Raw genomic sequence first — 20,349 nt, 5'->3', positions numbered from 1 at the left:
TCTCTCATTGGAAAACAAGCCAGTGTCTAAGGAATAATAATAACGTAAATGGGAAACAAGGATCGCACACACCTGTAATCCCAGCACTCACGGGCAGAGGCAGGCAGAGTTCAAAGTCATCCTGGTCCACAGAGTGAGTTCCAGGACAGCCAAAGCTACACAGAGAAACTCCATCTCAAAAAAAAAAAACAACAACAACCAAACAACCAACTAACCAAAAACAAAACAAAATTAAGAAGATAAAACAAAAATAAATAAATTAGAATATGACAAAAGAAGAAGAAGAAGAAGAAGAAGAGGAGGAGGAGGAGGAGGAGGAGGAGGAGGAGGAGGAGGAGGAGGAGGAGGAGGAGGAGGAGGAGGAGGAGGAGGAAAGGGAGCCAAAGAAAAGACCAGACACAGACACAGACACAGACACAGACACAGACACAGACACAGACACAGACACAGACACAGACACAGACACAGACACAGACACAGACAGACACCTACTTTTACATACACAGGAATCCCATAAAAACACAAAACAAAAACTGCCTCGATACACTATTGTGAGACAAAGAACCTGTGGTTTCCTGTGTGTGCTTTCGTTTGGTGGCAGCTGTGGCTCCACTTTCTCCCTCAGGGTGTCCAGATGCCCTACGGGAAGGACGAAGGACGGAGAGGAGCCTGGAATGGGCGGGGTCTGCTGTGAGGATTTTAGTGCTACAGCCCTTTCAGCCCTTTCGGATGGCACTTGGTGGTGAAACAGCTTTCAGTCTTCAGTCTGAAGACAGTCTTCAGTGAAACAGCTTGTGTGCATGTACTTTACTTGGAATAGACAAACATATACGATATATGAACCTTGGTGAATGGGGAGGAGTTTTCAGGGTGATTGTAACCATTGGTTGGAGTTTAAAGTAGGGTGAATGCCTCATTTGCATAGACAGAGGCATTCCAGGAGTCCCAGGTACCTGCTGGGCGGGTTCTTACCAGGAAAGAAGTCAAACTTGTAGGCTTGCTGAGGACTATGTGACCTTCCTCAGGTAGAGGATATGTGGGTGTTGGGCTCCCCACATAAGGTCAGGCAGAGCAGAGGAAGCCATGCTGGAGAAGGGAGTCCTTCATTTTGTTTGGAGTTCAGAGCTATCAGGACACATAGACTGTGATCTTAAATAGCAGGGTTTCCCCTCACAAGAACCTTGAGAGAAGGCACTGAGTTCCGTCTGTGTTTACCTTCTGCTGCTGAGTATCAGGTCTGCCCTTAAGAATGGTTTATTTTCCTAGTGGGACTTCCGTGGAGAAAGCTAAGTATTCTTTTGCAGGTGGTTATTAACTGGAGGTTTCCTCTGGCTTAGGGATGGGGTCATGTGTCTACTTCTCCTCTCAGTTCTAGGACCCAGTCTAGAACAGATCCATGCAGGTCCTGTGCAAGCTGCCTCAGTCTCGGTGAGTTCATTTGTGCTGTGTTTCGAAGGCCTTGTATCCTTAGTGTCTTCCATAACCTCTGGCTCTTAAACTCTTTCCACTTCCTCTTCCTCAGAATCCTGAGCCCTGAGGGGAGGGATTTGTTAAAGACATCCCACTAAGGGCTAAGTGTTCCAAGGTCTCTCACTGAACACTGTCTGACCTAGTCTCTGTTCCCAGTGGCTGCAGGAGGAAGCTTCTCTGATGATAGCTGAGCAAGGCAAGGTCTATGAGTACAGCAGAGTGTCACTAGAATTTATATTGCCATGTTTCTTTGCAGAACAGCATTATTTGGTTTCCCCTAGGTCTTTGGCCTATCTAATCTCAGGTTCTTGGCCACCCAAGCAGGGTCAGGTATGGGTTCCATCTCATGGAGTGGGCCGTATATAGTCTGATCTTGGTTGGTTGCTCCCACAGTGCTGTGCTATCACTGCATTGTAGATCAAAGGGTTATTAGCTGGGTTAGTTTGGCCTTCATCCTTTGGTAGTGTGCAGACTACCTCCCAGCACCATGAACATTAGTCCATAGGAGTGAAGACTCCAGTTAGGTTCCAACTCAACTTCCTCATGTTCAGTGAGCTTCGTCTTTGGGTGTGGTCTTCAGCAATAGGGCCTTACTATCACAGTTTGTAAAGGGCAACCGATAATGTTGGCAGTAGCCTGGTGTACTGGCTGGTTTTGTGTGTCAACTTGACACAAGCTGGAGTTATCACAGAAAAGGAGCCTCCGTTGTGGAAATGCCTTCATGAGACCCTGCTGTAAGGCATTTTCTCAACTAGTGGTCAAGGTGGGAGGACCCAGCCCATTGTGGGTGGTGCCATCCCTGGGGCTGGTGGTCTTGGTTTCTATAAGAGAGCAAGCTGAGCAAGCCAGGAGAAGCAAGCCAGTAAGTAACATCCCTCCATGGCCTCTGCATCAGCTCCCGCTTCCTGACCTGCTTGAGTTCCAGTCCTGACTTCCTTTGGTGATGAACAGCAATGTGGAAGTGTAAGCTGAATAAACCCTTTCCTCCTCAACTTGCTTCTTGGTCATGATGTTTGTGCAGGAATAGAAACCCTGACTGAGACACCTGGGTTGGTTTTTGGGGTTCCCATGAAACCTCTTTGACCAACAGCTTGATCAGATGCAACTCATTCCTGGAATTGGAGGCTTTGTTTGATGACAAGACATATTCATTTGGGGATCTGTCTCCCCTGTTATTTGGCAATTTCATTTAGATTGCCTTGGTATATGTATGTGTTGTAGGAAGCTTCTACTGTATTGGGTTTTGATCTGATCCCTCAAATGGTCCTTAGTCTTCGTTGTTTCCTCCCTCGTCCCTCTCTTCCCTTCTACTCTCTGTCTTATTCTCCGGTTCTAGCAAGTGTGAATGTGCCACATTTTAATTTAATCCATTCACCTGTTAAAAGACATCTAGGTTGTTTTCAATTTCTAGCTAGTATAGATAGAGCAGCAATGGACATAGTTGAACAAGTGTCCCTGATTGGGATGAAGAGTCCTTTGGGTATATGCCCAAGAGTGGTACAGCTAGGTTTTAAGATAGACTGATTCCCAGCTTCTTGAGGATCCACCACAGTGATTTTCATGAGTAGCTGAACAAATTCACACTCCCACAAGCAGAGCAATGGATGTACAAGTTTATTCCCTAGCTCCATATTCTCCCAGCATGAGCTTCCATTTGTTTTATTGATCTTGGCCATTCTGACTGGCATAAAGTAAAAATCACAAAGTGGTTTTGATTTGCGTTTCCCTTATGGCTAAAGATGTTCGATTTTTCTTTTTTTTAATGATTCTTAGCTATTTTAGTTTCCTCTTTTGAGAATTTGCTGGTTTAGATCTGTATCACATTTTAAAGCTGGGTTTGTTTTTGTTTGTTTTTTTGGTTTGTTTGTTTTCTCTCATACATTACATCTTAAACAGTTTCTACTCCCTCTACTTCTCCAAGTTCCTCCACCTTTACTCATCCCCAGATCTATTCCTTCTTCATTTCCCTAGAAGGAAGGAAGGGAGGGAGACAGACAGACAGACAGACAGACAGACAGACAGACAGAAAAAAGAAAGAGAGAAAGAAAGAGAGAAAGAGAGAAAGAGCAAGCAGGCCTCCCAGGGATATCAACTGAACACAGCATAATAAATTATACTATGAGCAGGTACAAACTCTCATACCAAGGTTGAACAAGGCAACCCAGTAGGAGAAAAAGGGTTCCAAGTGCAGGCAAAAAGAATCAGAAATACCACCCCATTCCCACTGTTAATCCACAGAAAGATACAGAGGGCCTAGTTCAGAGCCATCCAGGGACTGTGACTGCTTCTTCAGTCTCTGTGAGCCTCAGTGAGCCCTGCTTTGTTGATTCTATGAGCTGTGTTCTACTGGTATCCTTGACCCTCTTTTTCCTACAGCCCTCCCTCCCCCTCCTCTGCAGGGTTCCCCTGGCTATGCCTAGTGTTTGGCTGTGGGTCTTGGCATCTGCTCCCATCTGTTGATGAATGACACCTCTCTAATGACAATTGGGCTAGAAGCTGATCTACAAGTGTAACAGAATATCCATAGAAATCATTTCATTGTCTTTTTTTAAGGCCCAAACCAAGCTATATAGCATATACATTTGCTACATATTATATCTGTATAGCAATTCGAGATCGGGGATGGTGACTTTCCATCAGTTCTTTTGTTATTCAGGATAATTTTAGCTATCCTGAATGTGTGTGCGTGTGCATGTGCGTGCGTGTGTGTGTGTGTGTGTGTGTGTGTGTTTTCCATATGAAGCTGAAAGTTACCCTATTAATGTCTGTGATGAATTTTGTTGGGATTTTGATGGTGATTGCATTGACTCTGTAGATTACCTTTGGTAGGATGGTCATTTTCGTTATATTCAGCCTACTAATCCATGAACATGGTAGCTCTCCTCGTTTTCTGATATCTTCTTACATTTTTTATTCAATGTCTTAAGGATTTTCGAAAAATCATACAAGCCTTTCACTCAAATGGTTAGAGTTACCCCAAAATATTTTATATTTTTAAGGCTATTATGAAAGGCAGTGTTGCCCTGATTAGTTTCTTGTTATATTTGTCATTGCTATATAGGAATGCTACTGATTTTTGTGTGTTAATTCTGTGTCTAGCTGCTTTATTCTACTTTCCCAGTGAAATTTTTAGTGTCACTGATGTATACTGTCATATTATCTGAAAATAAAGATACTTAGACTGTTCCCTTTCCAATTTGTATCCCCTTGATCTCCTTCAACTGTTTTATTGCCCCGGCCAAGATGTCAAACACTGTATTGAATAGATATGGTGAGTGTAGACAGCCTTGTCTTGTTCCTGATTTTTTTTCCTGTTCTTTGAGTTTCTTTCCATTTAAGTAAACATCGGCTATAGACTTGCTGTAAAGTGTCTTTATTATGTTTAAGTTTGTCCCTTGTATCCCTAATCTTTTGAGAACCTTTTTGATTTATTTACAGTACACTGTAGCTGTCCTCAGATACATGAGAAGAGGGCATCAGATCCCATTACAGGTGGTGATGAGCCTCCCATGTGGTTGTTGGGAATTGAATTCAGGTCCTCTTGAAGAATAGTCAGTGCTCTTAACACCAAGCCATCTCTCCAGCCCTCTTGAGAACGTTTTAATCATGAAGGGATGTTGGATTTTGTCAAAGAACTTTTGTGCATCTAATGAGATGAGCATATGGTTTTTGTCTTTCAGTTTGTTTATATAGTGGATTACATTTAACTCCAGCATTTCTCTGTTTAGTTTTTGTCTGGATGACCTACTTGTGATGGTTGGGTACTGAAGTCACCCCACTGTGTGAAGACCAACATGTGACTTAAGCTGTAGTAGTATTTCTTTTGTGAACTTTGACACCCTTGTATTTGGGGCATAAATTGCAAGATTGGGACAGAATTGCAATATTGTCTTGGTGGATTTTTCCCTTTGATGAGTATGTAGTCTCCTCCCCTTTCCCTTCTGATAAGGTCTTGTTTGAAGAGTTTTTTTGTCATATATTAACACAGCTAGGCCAGCTTGCTTCTTAGCTCAATTTGCTTGAAATATGTTTTTCCATTCTTTTCCCCTGAGGCGATGTCTATCGTTGATTTTTAAGGTATGCTTCTTGGATGCAGCAAGAGGATGAATCCTGTTTCACATCCATTCTGTCGTTTGTGTCTTTTTATTGGATTATGGAAACCCTGGGTGCTGAGCGTCATTGGTAAACAATGTTGTTTCCTGTTACTTTGTTGTAGAATGTTTCCTTCTCCATATTTTAATTTATTGATATCATTTATTTATTGTGTTTCCTTGGGTGTGGGTTACCTTTTCAGGTTGAAGTTTTCCTTCTAGTGCCTTCTACAGGACTGGATTTGTAGATATATAGTGCTTAAATTTGGTTGTATCTCTAAAGTTTTTCTTCATCTATTGAAAGTTTTGCTGGTATAGTAGTCTGGGATGACATTTGTGGTCACTAAGAGCTTGTGGAATAACTATCCTGACCCTTCTCACTTTTAGACTCTTCATCAAGAAGTCAGATGTTACTCTAATAAGTCTCTTTATATGTTACTTGGTCTTTTCCCTTGCAGTTTTTTTATTATTATTTCTTCTGTATGTTTAGTGTTGGTTATTACATGTCAAGGAGAATTTCTTTTCCAGTCAAGTCTATTCAGTGTTCTCTGTGCTTCTTGTATCCTGAGAGCCTCCTCTGTCTTTTGGTTAGGGAAGTTTTCTTCTATGATTTTGTTGAAAAAAATTTTCTGTGCCTTTGTTCTAGGTTTCTTCTCCTTCTACTGTTCTTATATTATTAGATTTGCTTTCCATAGGGTTCAGATTTCTTGTATGTTTTGTGCCTGGATTTTTTTTTTTTTAGATTTAACTCTTTCTTTTTTTTTTTTTTTTGACTGAGGTATGTATTTGTCCTACCTTGAATGCCTGAGACTCTCTCTTCCATCTCTTGCATTGTGTTGAATAAGTTTGCTTCTGAGATTTCTGTCAGAGTTCAGTGTTATTGCAGTTTTGGAAATGATAACCTTTTTTTTCTATCCTGTCTAGCTCCCAAATAAGTGAGACAGAGACTACAAGACTTATTTAACAGGCTTGAACAGTTATTAATCTATTATTCCTCTAAGCTAATCTGGCTACCTCCCATCCAAATACTTGCATTTTAGTACTGGTCTGACTCTCTCTGCTCTAGGTGCCTTCCCATCTGGTCTCCATGTGGTCTCCTGTACCCACTTCCTCATGGTGAATCCCCTCCTTTCTCTGTCTCCCCTTCTCTGGCTGGGATCAGAAGCCCAGCCCTATTCTCTCTTCTGCTCACCCACTGACTGATCAGCTTTTATTGACAAGTCAGAGAATGAATGAGGAGCAATGTTTACACAACATTCAGGCAGGAGATACTTAAAATAAGCATTACAATGCCATGTCTGGATTCTAATCAGATATGGGAGCAGAGAAATCAGCATTCGAGTAATTCAGTAATAATCTTTATACAATATACCATAGCATTATGCCTGCACCTCAGTGTGGGTTTTCTTTGTTGATTCTGTTTCCACTTTCATGTTTTGAACTCTGTTCTTCATTTCACCCCAGCATCTGTTTTTATTAGTGGATTTATTCATCTCCTCTTTAAGGACCCCCTCTAACATATCCATAAAGGTTACTTTGAAGTCCTCGTCCTGTACTTCTGCTGTGTTGTAATTCTCAGGACTTCCTATGGTAATTGTTGAGCTGTAGTGGAGATGTACTGTCCTGGGTGATACTGATTGTGTTTTTACGCTGGCTCCTAGGCATCTGGGCTTGGGGTGATTATAATTCTTTGTGCTGATACTGATCTTGTCTTTGTTGGATGGGTGTTCTGTTCCTTGGTTTCTGTTGCCCTCCCTGGTTCTTAGGAGAGTGCGGTGTGTTACCTGGTAGGGAATGTTTTTGGGAACCTGAAGGTGAGGTCACTGTGGGTTCTGGGTAGAATGTGTTTCTAGGTATTGAGTTGTCACTTAGGAACGGGAACAGGGGTCTGAGGGAGGAAGAACAGAAAGCAGAATGTGCCACTGGGATCTCTGCGATGCCCAGGGAATGAGGCCAGAAAGGGAGGTTTGCTACAGACCTAGTGATAAGACAGGGATGGGGAGGTGAAGGGGACTATTAGGTGCATGGACCATGTCTGTCTTCTCACGTCTACTCCAGTGACCAATGTGCCTGTTTTTATGCCAGTGTCATAACGTTTTTATGATGATGGCTTTGTGGTACAATTTAAAGTTAAGGATGGGGCAGCGGGGGTGGGGTGGGGCTTGGGGGGGAGTTGGAGCAGAAGAGGGAAAGTGAGGAGTGCTTACCTGCTTGTAAGTCTTCAGGGTACAGTTGCATGTGCTAGACGGTTTCATTTTCCTTAACAGCTGAATAATTGCATTGTTGTAAACGTAGCACATTTTCATTATCTGTTCATCAGTTGACACATACCTAAGCTGTTTCTATTTCTCGGCTTTGTGAACAGAGCGGCAGTAAGCACGGATCAGCATGTCAGCATGTGCAGCTGCCGCAGGATGGAGAGTCCTTCAGGTGTACGCCTAAGAACACTAGAGCTGGCTTCTACGGTAGATTTATTTCCAGCATTTTGAGGAAACGCCACCCTGATGGTATCACAGTCTCACTATTTGCAGCCTCCCCAGCAGTGTTCCCCTCGCCTACTGCATCTGCTGCTTGTTGTGGCTGTTTGTCCACTTACCCATGCTGACTTGGATAAGTTCAAATGTCAAAGTAGCTTTAAATGGCATTTCCCTGGTGGCTAAGGATTTGAACAGCTCAATAGTGTTTTTCAGCCATTTGTCTTTCGAGAACTCCCTGCTTAGTACCATGTTCCCTTTTTAAATTGGGTCTGGGTTGCTCTTTTTCTTGATGTTTAGGGTTTAGAGTTCCTTGTATAGTCTAGATCTTAATCCTGTGGCAGACACATAGCTGGTAAGGAACTTTTCATACTGTAGGTTGCCTCCTCAGAAAAGAAGCTTTTCAGTTCCATGAGGTCCTATCTGTCAACTGTTGATGTCACTGTCTGTGGTACCAAGGTCCCATTCAGAAAGTCCTTTCCTGTGCCCATGAGTTCAAACATATTCCCTCTTTGCTTTTCTATTAGATCCAAGGGGTCTGGTCTTATGTTGAGGCCCTTGGTCCATTCTGAATTGAGTTTTGTGCATAGATATAGATATAGATCTATTTTCGCTTTTCGACAAACAGCCATCTGGTTTGACCAGCACCATTTGTTGAAGAGGCTGTCTTTTGTCCAATATGTACTTTTGGTCCCTTGGTCAAAAATCAGGTGTCTATTAGGTGTATGGACCATGTCTGTCTTCTCAATTCTACTCCACTGATCAATGTGCCTGTTTTTATGCCAGTGCTATACCATTTTTATAACTATGGCTTTGTGGTACGACTTAAAGTTAGGGCTGGTAATGCGTCCAGCCCTTCTTGTGTTGCTCAGCTCTGGCTATCCTGGAATGTTGTGCTTCCATACAAAATTTAAGATCATTTCTAAAATCTCTATGAAAAATTGCATTGGAATTTTTGTGGGGACTGCACTGAATTTGTAGACTGCTTTTGGTAGGATGACCACTTTCACATATTAATCCTACAGATTCGTGAACCTAGGAGATCATTCCATCTTTTGATGTCTTATAGTTTTTAATTGCATGGGTAACCTTCGCTTTCTTAGATTTTATTCTGACTTACTTCTTAAGACTATTATAAAACATATTGTTTCTCTGATTTCTTTCTCGGCGTGTTTGTTATTTGTGTGTAGGAAGGCCTTATATTACTTTCTCTTGCTTTGTATCTTTCTACTTTGTAGAAGGCGTTCATCAGCTGTGGAATTTTTCCGGTGGAGTCTTTAGAGTGTCTTATATGAAATTGTATCATCTTCCTTTCATATTTGTATTCCCTTCATCCCTTCTAGTTATTACCATAGCCAAGACATCAAACTGTATGGAACAGGTGTGGAGAGTGGACCACCTTGGCTTATTCCTGATTTTAGTAAAAATGCTTTGAGTTTTTCTCCAGTTAGCATTATTTTGGCTTGTTGTAAATTGTCTTTCTTATATGATGATAGCTTGAGACTGTTCCCCATAGTTTGAGGTTCTCTGGTGCTATTATCATGAAAGGATGTTGGGTTTTTGTCAAAGGCCTTATTTGCACCTACTGATCATGTAGTTTCTGACCTCAAGTTTGTTTACATGGTGGATACATTTACTGATTAATAACTGTAATGGTTCAAATGTGTTGAAGCATTCCTGGCACTCTGGCATGGAGCCAATGTCATCAGAGGCAGTAGGGTACAATCTTTTGGTGTTCTTGAACTCAGTTTGCAAGTATTTTGCTGGGATTTTTTGTGTCTGTGATCATCATAGTTATAAACCAATAGTTTTCTTTTTGTTGGATTTTGTTGCATTTGGTATATGGATAGTACTGGCTTCATAAGAAAGAGTTTAGAAATGTTTCCTCCTCTACTATTTTGCGAAGTACTTTTAGGAGTATTGGTGCTAGTTCTTCTCTGGAGGCCTGGTAGGATGCTGCGCTGTATACCTCTCTGATTCCAGGTTATTTTCAGTTGGAAATTTTTCAATTACTGTTTCTATCTCATTGGTCCTTATGGCTCCATTTAAATTATTAACCTCATCCTGAAACCAATCTGCTTCTTTTAAATTTTCCGGTTTAGTAGAATATAGACTTTCATAGTGTGCCCTTAGGATTCTCTGAGTTTCTTCAGCGTCTGTTGTAATGTTTTCCTTTTTGTCTCTGAGTTTAATAATTTGGTTCCCCCGTGTCTTTCATTTGGTTACTTTGGTCTTAAGTTTGTCTATCCTGTCAATCCTCCCACAGAAACAGCTCTTCCTTTAGCTGATTCTGTGAGGTAGTTTCCATTTCTAGTTAATTAGTTTTAGTCCTGGCTTTTAGTATCTCTTCTCCTGTACTGTTTTTGGGTGTTGCTTGCTTTTGATTTTCTAAGGTCTTCAGATGCAATATAAAGCCATTAATGTGAGAGCTTCCAGGTTTTTAATATAAGCATAAAGTACAATAAACTTAACTCTCAGGGCTGCCTTTCCTGTGTTGGCTTCTGTATAATCTCCAGAATTTTTTATATAAAAACAATCATGTTTTGTTTTGTCTTAAGGTACTGTACCTACTTAACTTTGATCCTCATTGTACTAAGGCACTGGCTTTAATATATGTTATTTGGGTGTGTGATGTATTGGCAGTAATGAGGGTTAGATGGGATGGGAAGAGGAACGGGTCCAATGGGCTATGGCTATAAGGACATCCAAGTTCATCTTGTGATCGCCTGTCCTCCCTGTCCACCCTGGGCTGCCCTCCCTGATCTTGAACTTGCCAGCCTTCAGAACTTGGAGCCAGATGAGCCTTTCTTATTTATAAATTACTCAATTTGTGGATTCAGTTACAGCTACAGAAAATAGATCAATACAGTAAGTGTAACTGGTAGAAAAAAAAAAATAAAAATAAAAGGACCTTTCCTCCCTCTGCCTGAGGGCCTGTTCCCTCTTAGAGAAGCGAGCTATTTTAAACCCACATACCCACTTGGGAATGGGTGCTTTTAGGAAGCCATCATCTCACAGAAGTGCAGCAGATAGGGAGATGCCAGCCCTCCACACGGTGAGAGCTGGGCTGAATGGATGACAGAGTTGCTGCTTTGCTGTGCGGTTTGTCACACACCTCCCACCCTGCCTTTAGAAGCGTGCTCTCGTTCCCCCACTTTGAGCGTCTACCAGACTGATTAATACAACAAGATAATTCTGGATACAAGTCTGTGCAGCAGTGGAGTATAAAGGAGCTAATGAGAGGTCCTTGAATGGATGTCATTGTCTTTCACAAAGCATCGGTTTTTTGTCCCATTGTTTTCAGCTAAGACTTCCTGCAAAACAACAGGCTGCAGCACGGGCTGCCTAACTCTGGGAGAGCTGACAGATATCACACCTTCTCTTGTGGGGCTGGGCTGGCCTTCAATCACTCTTTCCCTCCTGTTTCTGTACAGTAAGTGTGACAATTAGAACTATCATCTGACTTTCCTACAATGAGATCCAGTAGCAATCGTAGGGATTAAAACCACACCGAGATCAACTGCAGAGACTCCTCTGCCTCTAATGAGTGTGGACTTAATCTAGTGAGTCAAGGTCACAGAATCCGTCTAAATAGGGAGGCTGCGTAAAACCTGGTGTGGCTTCCGTCACCAGGAAGCTCTTCTGAGGATACTCTGCCATGGGTCAAACAAAACAAGAGTCAACTCTAAATATAATTGGAACACAAAAATCACATTTCTGCCTCATGAAAATATCAAAATACATTTTGGAAGATACTTTCATCCTGTTACTGATTTGTATGCGCCACACGCTTTCTTCTACTTAGAGCTCTGCTGATATGGACATTAAGGAAGAGAACTGCAAAAGATGGGGGTTGGGGATTTAGCTCAGTGGTAGAGCACTTGCCTAGCAAGTGCAAGGCCCTGGGTTCGGTCCCCAGCTCCCCCCCCCCAAAAAAAACTGCAAACGATGGACAATTCTTATTGGTTAATGTAGCTGTCAATAGCTGGAGGTCCTGGATCATGGTGGTTGCAGGTCACTGCTTTCTCTCAGTCTCCATTACAGTTATTTAGTCTTGGAGATTCCAAAATGTGTAAAAACAAGGTGATGACATTCTCATACATATGTGTGTGTTGTGTGGATACATGTTTATGCAGGTATGCACATATTTGTATGAATGACATAGAGATTGAGAAGGAAGCTGGATAGATCACCAAATAGCTCTTTTCAGCATCCATGGACTTCAACTGTGTTAATTCACACATAACATGTAAATCAGAGTCTGGTAGTGGGTTAGTGCTCAAAACCTGTTAGCTCTCTTTAATGCCTAGTATAGCTTATCAACTTGGTGGGATGTAGAATCACCATGGAAACGAACCTCTGGGTATATCTGTGAGGGAGTTTCTAGACTGAGTTAATTGAAGTGAGAAGGCCCACACTAAATGTTGACAGTACCTTTCCATGGGCTAGGGTCCGTGTGCTGTGGGATATCCATCAGAGAAGACTACATGGACATGGGTTTAAACCAATAGAAAATCTTTATTGGCTCGCTGGTGACTACACTGGGAACTCTGGATTCCAGTGCAGTTCCAGACCTTTCTCAAGGTGAGCTTTTAAGCATAAAAGCATATCCTGGGTTGACATACTTAACAAGAACGGTTAGCCAGAAACAGAACCGCAGAAGCCAAGAAGCAAGGTTAGTTCATTTAGAGTTTCCCAGAGCCACAGGCTTTGAGGGATTAGGTCTTCATTTTTGTTTTGGCTGGTGGTGCCACCTAGGTGCCAAGTTGTGTGGCCTGAATGGGTAGTTCTATCATGGAGTCATTTGTGCTAAGATCTCTGGACATATTACACTTGACAGAATGAGAAGAGAAAGCAAGCTGATACTAGTACTGCCCGGTCTGCTTCTTGACTGTGGATACAATGTGATCAACCGTCTTGAGTTCCTGGTACTACGACTTCTCTGCTATAATAGATTGTATCTTTGAACTGTGTGCCAAAAATTAACCTGTCCTGAAGTTGCTTGTCAGGTACTACATGTTGTCCTGGCAACCAATACAAACACACACCCACGGACACACGCACGCACCCACGCACGCACGCACGTACGTACGCATGCACGCACCCACGCACGCACCCACGCACGCACGTACGTACGCACGCACGCGCACTCACGCACGCATGTACGTATGTATGTATATACATATACTGGGAGTAGACCTGTTGCTGTGATGGGCCTGACCATGTGGTTCTCAGACCTTTGGAACTGGTATTGAGAAGAACTGGAAAAAACTTGAATCTCTGAACCGGAAAGGCCCTGAAGTACTGCAAGCAGAGCTCAGCGAACCGTTTTGATAGAAGTTTGTAAGGCCAGGGTGAAATAAACCTGGACTATTGAGACCTGCTTGTGAGGCCTCCAAAGAGAAGAAACATTCTATCACGAATTATTGTGTGCAATTCTAGCAAAGAATCTAGCTGCACTTTACCTGTGATAACTTGAATATGGTTGAATATGAAAACAATGGACCAATATACGTGACACAGAGAAAATTTTAGGAAAGGATGGAATTCAGGCTGTGGCATGGCTGCTGCTCACTGCTCATCCGGGTCTACAGTGAGAGAACAGGAGACTGTGAGCGTGAGTGTGTGCGTGTGCATGTGTGTGCATTGGGTGGATGGGTGGGTGAGAGTGCTGGTTCGTGTGTGTATGTGCATGTGACAGCAGTGGTTGGCGTCAGCTGTGTTCTTTGGTATCTCTATACCTTATATATTAAAGTGGAATCTCTCACTTGACCCCAGAGCCCACTTGTTTGACTATTCTAACCAACTTGTTCCAGAGACCCTCGGTTTCTTCCTACCAAACGCTGGGGTTACAGGTGGTCTTCTACACCTGCCTGGCATCTACCTGGGTTCTGGAGACTCAAACTCTAGTTGTCAGTCTTGCACAGTAAGCCTTTTATTTGTTGAGACACCTCCCCCCACCCCAAGCCTTTGTAGCTTGTTTGCTTGTTTTCTCATACCCCTTGGGGCTCATATTAAGACTCGGGGCTCATCTGAATCTCGGAAGAGACTATGAATTACAGGCTTGAACACGGCTGAAACTGTTGGAAACTCCAGAGACTTTTGAAGTTGAATTGAACCCATTTGCGTTATGAAATGGCTTTGGGCCTATCTATGGAGACCAGGGTGGAAGGTTATGGCTTAAACGTGATATTTTAGTATCAAGTTAACAAGAGCTGGCTTGTTGCTTGGTTACCTCTTGATTGTCAACTTGGTTGGATTTAGAAATACCATGGAAAACAAATCTGAGGATGTCTGTGCCAGGGTTTCCAGGCTGGGCTAATTGACATGAGAGGCTTCATCCTCCACTCGGGGGCACCATCCCGCCAGATGAGAGCCTGGCTGAGTGTGAGAAGTCATCTCTTTTTGGTTCGGGCTCCTGCTGCCATGACTCACTCCCATGACGGACTGTCCCCTTAACCTGTGAGCCAGAATCAGCCCTTCCTTCCTGTAGTTGCTGCAGCTACACGTATGTAACTAAGAACCTATCCTTTGCCATTACTAACTGGAAGTAAGATGGCAGCTATGTGGTTACCCCTGTATAATTTTGTGCCTGTGCACGTGTGCCTGCTGCGTGCCCTGGCACACAGACCTGAACTAAATGGGCTCTAAGTGTTGAATCCTCGACTTTATTACTAACTGTGTGTAATGCATGTACCTATTTTTAGTTCTTTAAGTTTCTGTAATATAGTTATATTACATATTGTAATGTATCATTTCCTGTTTCCTTCTCAAACCCTCCCACATCTCCTTGCTCTCTTTCAAATTCATGACCTCTTTTTTCTTTTTTTTAAATTAATAGAAATTCATATGATATCTTCTGATCACGGCTTCCCTTCCCCATTTCCTCCCAGATCCTCCAGGCCTCCTCACCCAGCACATTCCACATCTTTTTCTCTCTCTTGTTTGTTAAAAAACAAACAGGCAAAGTAAAACAGCAAGGACAACTAAGATGACGAGAAAGCACAAGAAAAACACACAGACACACACACACACAAACACAGACACACACACAGACACAGACACACAAACACAGACAAATACACACAGATACACACACACACAAACACAGACACACACACAGCACAGATACACACACACACAAACACAGACACACACACAGTCACAGACACACAAACACATACGCACATACACACACACAAACAGACACACACAGACACAAACACACAAACAGACACACACACAGACACATACACATGCACATACACACACACACATACACATACACCAACAACACGTTAGAAATCATAATATACAAAAAAAAGACTAGGAAGATAAAACAAAACGAAATAAAAACACAAAGTCCAAACAAAGTAATATAAGACAAAAAAAATCTATAAAAACACCATCAAGTTCACCTTGTGTTGGTCATGTACCGTTCGTTAAGTATGGCTTATATGCCCAGTGAGACTCCATTGGAGAAAACTATTTTTCCTTTGTAAGCTATGGTCTCTTTGATCATTAGCTGTTGTTACATGTATATATATATATTTTCTGTGTGTATTTATGACCTGGACTGAGGCTTTATGTGTTTAATTCTCATCATTATTACTATTTGTGTGGAACACATGAAATTGTTTCCTATATGTGTGTACACTTGGTTTGCAACACAGTCCTGAGTGAGGAAGCCTGTGGCAGAATACCTGGGAAAGCTTGTAGTTGAATAAATCTAAATTAAGCAAAAGTCTTTTTCTTTTCTTTTCTTTCATTGTGGTAATATTCACTCAACATAAAATCTGTCACATTAAGAAAGTCTCTGTGTGTGTGCGTGTGTGTGTGTGTGTAGTGTGTGTGTGTGCGTGTGTGTGTGTGTGCGTGTGTGTGTGCGTGCGTGTGCGCGTGTGTGTGTGTGCGTGTGTGTGTGTGCGTGTGCGTGTGCGTGTGTGTGTGTGCGTGTGTGCGTGCGTGTGTGTGTGCGTGTGTGCGTGTGTGTGTGCGTGTGTGTGTGTGTGTGTGTGTGTGTTGACCATCTCCTGGCCTCTGAACCTCTGGAGCACTTGTGAACTCCCTAATGGGGGTGTCGGGAACTGCTACCACGAGGCACCTAGGTCTTAGCTCTTCTCTCTTCCTCGCTCTCTTCCTCAGGAGCTTCCCTTCCCAGCTATTCATTCTCCATTTTTGTCTTCTTTTCTCTGTCTCTCTCCTGTCCCCTTCTCTGTTCTCCCTCTCTCCATGTCCCCCTCTCTCTCCCTCCCTCTCTCCTCCCTCCCTCCCCCCCCTCTCTGCCCCCTTCCTGCTTCTCCCATGGCCAGGTCCAGTCTACTAGCCTCATTCAGTCTATTTCTTTCTCTCTCTGTTCTGGAGGCTTCCAGATGCCTCTGGCTGTTCTCCCTTGTATCTCCATTAAAAACCTGGCCTTAACAGGCAACTGTTAGAGCAGCAACTGCCCTTAACCACAGACCACCTCTCAGCCCCCCTTACCACCTTCAGGTATACAGGGCAGTGACATTAAGTACATTCACATTGGTGGGCAACGTTTTCTACTGAGGTCTCCAGAATACTTTCATTTTTAACTGAAACCTTGTATCTAATAAGCACTAATTCCTCCCTTCCAGCCACTGATGGCCAGTCGGTCTAGTTTCTGTGTGTGAACGTCCTATTCTGACTCCCTCCTAAATGCGGACCATCACGCTTCATCTTACATTTGACCTATTTTGCCAAGCGTGTCTGTGTGGCAGCACGTGTCAACATTTCAGTCCCTTTAAAGGCTGAGTGCAAAGCTTCATTAAAAGCGAGGTCTCCGGGAGGACCCATGGCTGTGGTGCACAGACCCTTTCTTCACCCTCTCTCGTTCCAAAGTGAGAATGTTTAATGAGATGTGAGGTCACGGCTCCCCAGTAAAGATGTTCTTCTGGGATTCGTTTGCCCGTGAATTAGGCCCTAGAGTCAGAGAGCTGCATTTGTGTTTGTGTCCGCGTTCTGCTACTTTGGAAGTTTGCCATGGGCACGTAGTAGTAGAGTTACAGAGTTAAAAGTGCTCACTGCATAAGCAGCTTTGAGGACTGAAGGTGTGCCACATGCTGAGTCTGAGCTCTGACTGTTGAGGGTACGGAGAACCAAGCGCAACAAACATCAGTTGCTGTCTTTACACAGCCAGTTTGAGATGAACAGTTAGCAAATAAGGGAGGGAAATGGATCTAAGCACTTTAGAGAGGAGACAGGGTGCCCCCAACTCTGAAGACTTGTATGCAAGGCAAAAAGATTCAGTCCAACTTTGGAAGTCCCCATCTTCCTCAACAGCCCTGCACTGCTCACAAGTGCAGCTCGGAGCCTCTTGAACCGGGCAATCTCCTAACCCAAAGCAGACCGAGACTCCCCCGCCCCTTCAGACCCTCTCTACACCATTTCATCATTCTCTTCTCCCTGTCCTTTCCCAGAGTCCTTTCCGTGCCACCACCTCCTTACCCCACTGAGTTTTGATGTATGTGTCACTTACCTGCTTCAGTTGGCCCAGGTCTCTTATCAGGGACTGCCCCACCCCACTCACTGTAATAGCTTCCTCTCCTTCCTCTCTGAGAGCTGCTCTCTCTTCCATTCCCTTTGTCCTACTTTTGGAATCCCACTTGACGTTGGTATTGCACATTCATTTTTTTCTTTCTTTTTTAAGATTTATGTATTTATATGATCACACTGTAGCTATCCCCAGACACACCAGAAGAGGGCATCGGATTCCATTACAGATGGCTGTGAGCCACCATGTGGTTGCTGGGAATCGAACTCAGGACCTCTGGAAGAGCAGCCAGTGCTCTTAACTGCTGAGCCATCTCTCCAGCCCCCTGTGCATTCATTTTCTTGTTTGTCATCTTCCTCCCAGGCAGCCCTTCTCCAACTTTACTGTACAAAGGAGCCCATCTACAGGAGGTTAACTGAGCTTGTAAAATCCAGACTACTTCTTTATGTCGGTCAGGATCTGACCATGGCCGACCAAGTGGCAGGTGTTAACGATGTTGCTGATACATGGACAGCATTTCGAAATCAGCTTTTGAAGGTCGGTGGATTGAGAACAGGGATTTTTGTGTGCCCCGTCATCATTGAACATCCTCCTTTGGTCCATACATGAGGTCATTTTATAATTAATGTCAGAGGGAAGAGAGTCTCATAGAAGTTAATGTGGGATGAAAGGAACATAAGTATATCACAACCCCATTGAAAGCCTCTTTGAGGGCAGGCAGCTGCATGCTGCCATGTAGACCTCAAGCTGGGAATTCCAGACAAAGCCATCTTGATCAGCCCAGGGGCTCCGCCCACCAATCCAGCCATCTTGGACTTTACCCGTAGCTCACTCTATGCCTCTACTCTTCCAGGCTCAGAGCTCCTACAGGACCAGACCAGCAGCAAAACTGAGCATATAGTCATCTGAACAGCACCTCTAAGCTGGGCCTGATGCAGCAAAAGACTGTGGACAAGTGCAGCTTGCTCAACCTGCTTACATATACAGCCCGGGGTCACTATCTCAGGGATGGCATTGCCCCCCCACATCAATCACTAATCAAGAAACTGCCACGCAGATTTGCCTACTGGTCAACCTGACGGGGTCATCTCATCAGCTGAGGTTCCTTGTTCTCAGAGGATCCTAGCTTGAGTTAATTTGTAAAAAAAAAAAAAAAAAGGTATTATGAAAGTTGGTGTTTTTAAATTTCATAAACTTGAAAAAAGTAAAGATTGTTTAAACTGGCAACATAACCTCTCCACGGTGTGGTTAAGGCAAGGTTTTTATTGGAGATACAAGGGAGAACAGCCAGAGGCATCTGGAAGCCTCCAGAACAGAGAGAGAAAGAAATAGCCTGAACGAGGCTAGTAGACTGGACCTGGCCATGCGAGAAGCAGGAAGGGGACAGAAAGAGAGAGAGAGAGAGAGAGAGAGAGAGAGAGAGAGAGAGAGAGAGAGAGAGAGAGAGAGAGAGAGGAGAGAGAGGGGAACATGGAGAGAGGGAGAACAGAGAAGGGGACAGGAGAGAGACAGAGAAAGGAAGACAAAGATGGAGAATGAATATCTGGGAAGGGAAGCTCCTGAGGAAGAGAGGGAGGAAGAGAGGGAGGAAGAGAGAAGAGCTAAGAAGACCTAGGTGCCACGTGGTAGATGCGTAGTCCATACTATGTGCTTGTAGCAACTGTTTCTGACTCCTGGGGAGCAAGGGAAGATGTGCTGCAAGTAGGGAGGAAGGGCCCAAACCTTAATGTGTATCCATCTGGAGAGGGGGTGGAGGGGCCAGGGAGCTGCATAGAGAGAGGGGGGAGAAGGCTGATGTGGGCAGGCAGGACCTCGGCAGGGTCTGATATAATTTCTAACCCCTTATGTTTTGTTTTTGTTTTTGTTTTTAAGTGAGAGGTGACTGTGAGAGATTGAGGGGAGGTTTATTTTGGATACTGCCATTGTGTTCAACGTCTGGCGTCTTCCTCCTGAAATTTTGATGCAGTGAAATCAGGAGGCCTCCAAATCCTGGGGTGCCGGGTTCGCTGCCTGTATAACACATTAAGAGGATGTCGTCCATGTCACTCTGTGTGCTAATCTGGTGATCTAAGCCTGAGCTAGGGGATGGACCACAGGGAGACTAAGTCGTGGCTAGACTTAAAATAGTTATTAACGTAATACCCTAAGGTGTGTCAAGAGGCCCGGGAGAGCTCCTGACAAAACATAGGCCGCGGGAGGAGGTTGTAAGGAAGGCATCACAGAATAAAGGTAGGGTTTGTAGGGGTTCCGGTCAGTGTCCTTAAGATAAATGCAGCGCACGGTTTTTGCATTTGGTCACAGAGTGTTAATCCTCGCTGGCCACACGCTTTCTGGAGCAGCAGAGGCACAGCTTGTTGATGTTTACAGCACTGGTGCGGCTCCCCTGGGAACCTCGACTTAGAGCTCCCCTGCGGGCGGGCGGAGCATCACGTTTCATACACGTGGCAAATACCGTCTCACGTCCCGAGTTGCTAGGAAATTTAATCTGGGGATCTGACAAAGGTGAGGCTAGGTGGGCAGAAAAGCAGACCCTGGGTAGGGAGAAATGATTATGATCATTAATTATTAACGGAGGACTTCCTGAATCACAGTAATCGCTCGGTCAGCACGCTTTGCCTCGCCTCGTTTTTAATCGTCTAGTGTGGCGATACACTTACCTGCGGCATGTGATAGGAGAGTTATACTTAAAATCAAGAGTGTGCCTCGACGTAAAGGTAGCAGATGAGGGGAATGGGGACTATAAACAACCAGAATTCACATTTTTACATTTATTTTTTTCTCCAAAGTTTGTATTTGAAATACT

General features: G+C 43.7%; 1 long non-coding RNA gene across 1 annotated transcript; it reads left to right on the top strand.

Moving 5' to 3' along the window:
* The first annotated feature begins 1,068 nt into the window (after nt 1-1,068).
* LOC134487062 (uncharacterized) lies at nt 1,069-18,773 on the top strand. Its single transcript, XR_015621412.1, has 4 exons — nt 1,069-1,235; nt 1,370-1,428; nt 17,910-18,083; nt 18,400-18,773. It is a non-coding gene; the product is annotated as an uncharacterized LOC134487062 (long non-coding RNA).
* Nucleotides 18,774-20,349: the final 1,576 nt, after the last annotated feature.

This window comes from Rattus norvegicus, chromosome 5 (assembly GCF_021556685.1).
Source record: "Rattus norvegicus strain SHRSP/BbbUtx chromosome 5, alternate assembly SHRSP_T2T, whole genome shotgun sequence".
In the NCBI taxonomy this organism is placed as follows: Eukaryota; Metazoa; Chordata; class Mammalia; order Rodentia; family Muridae; genus Rattus; species Rattus norvegicus.
This window is presented reverse-complemented; position numbering and strand designations above follow the sequence as displayed.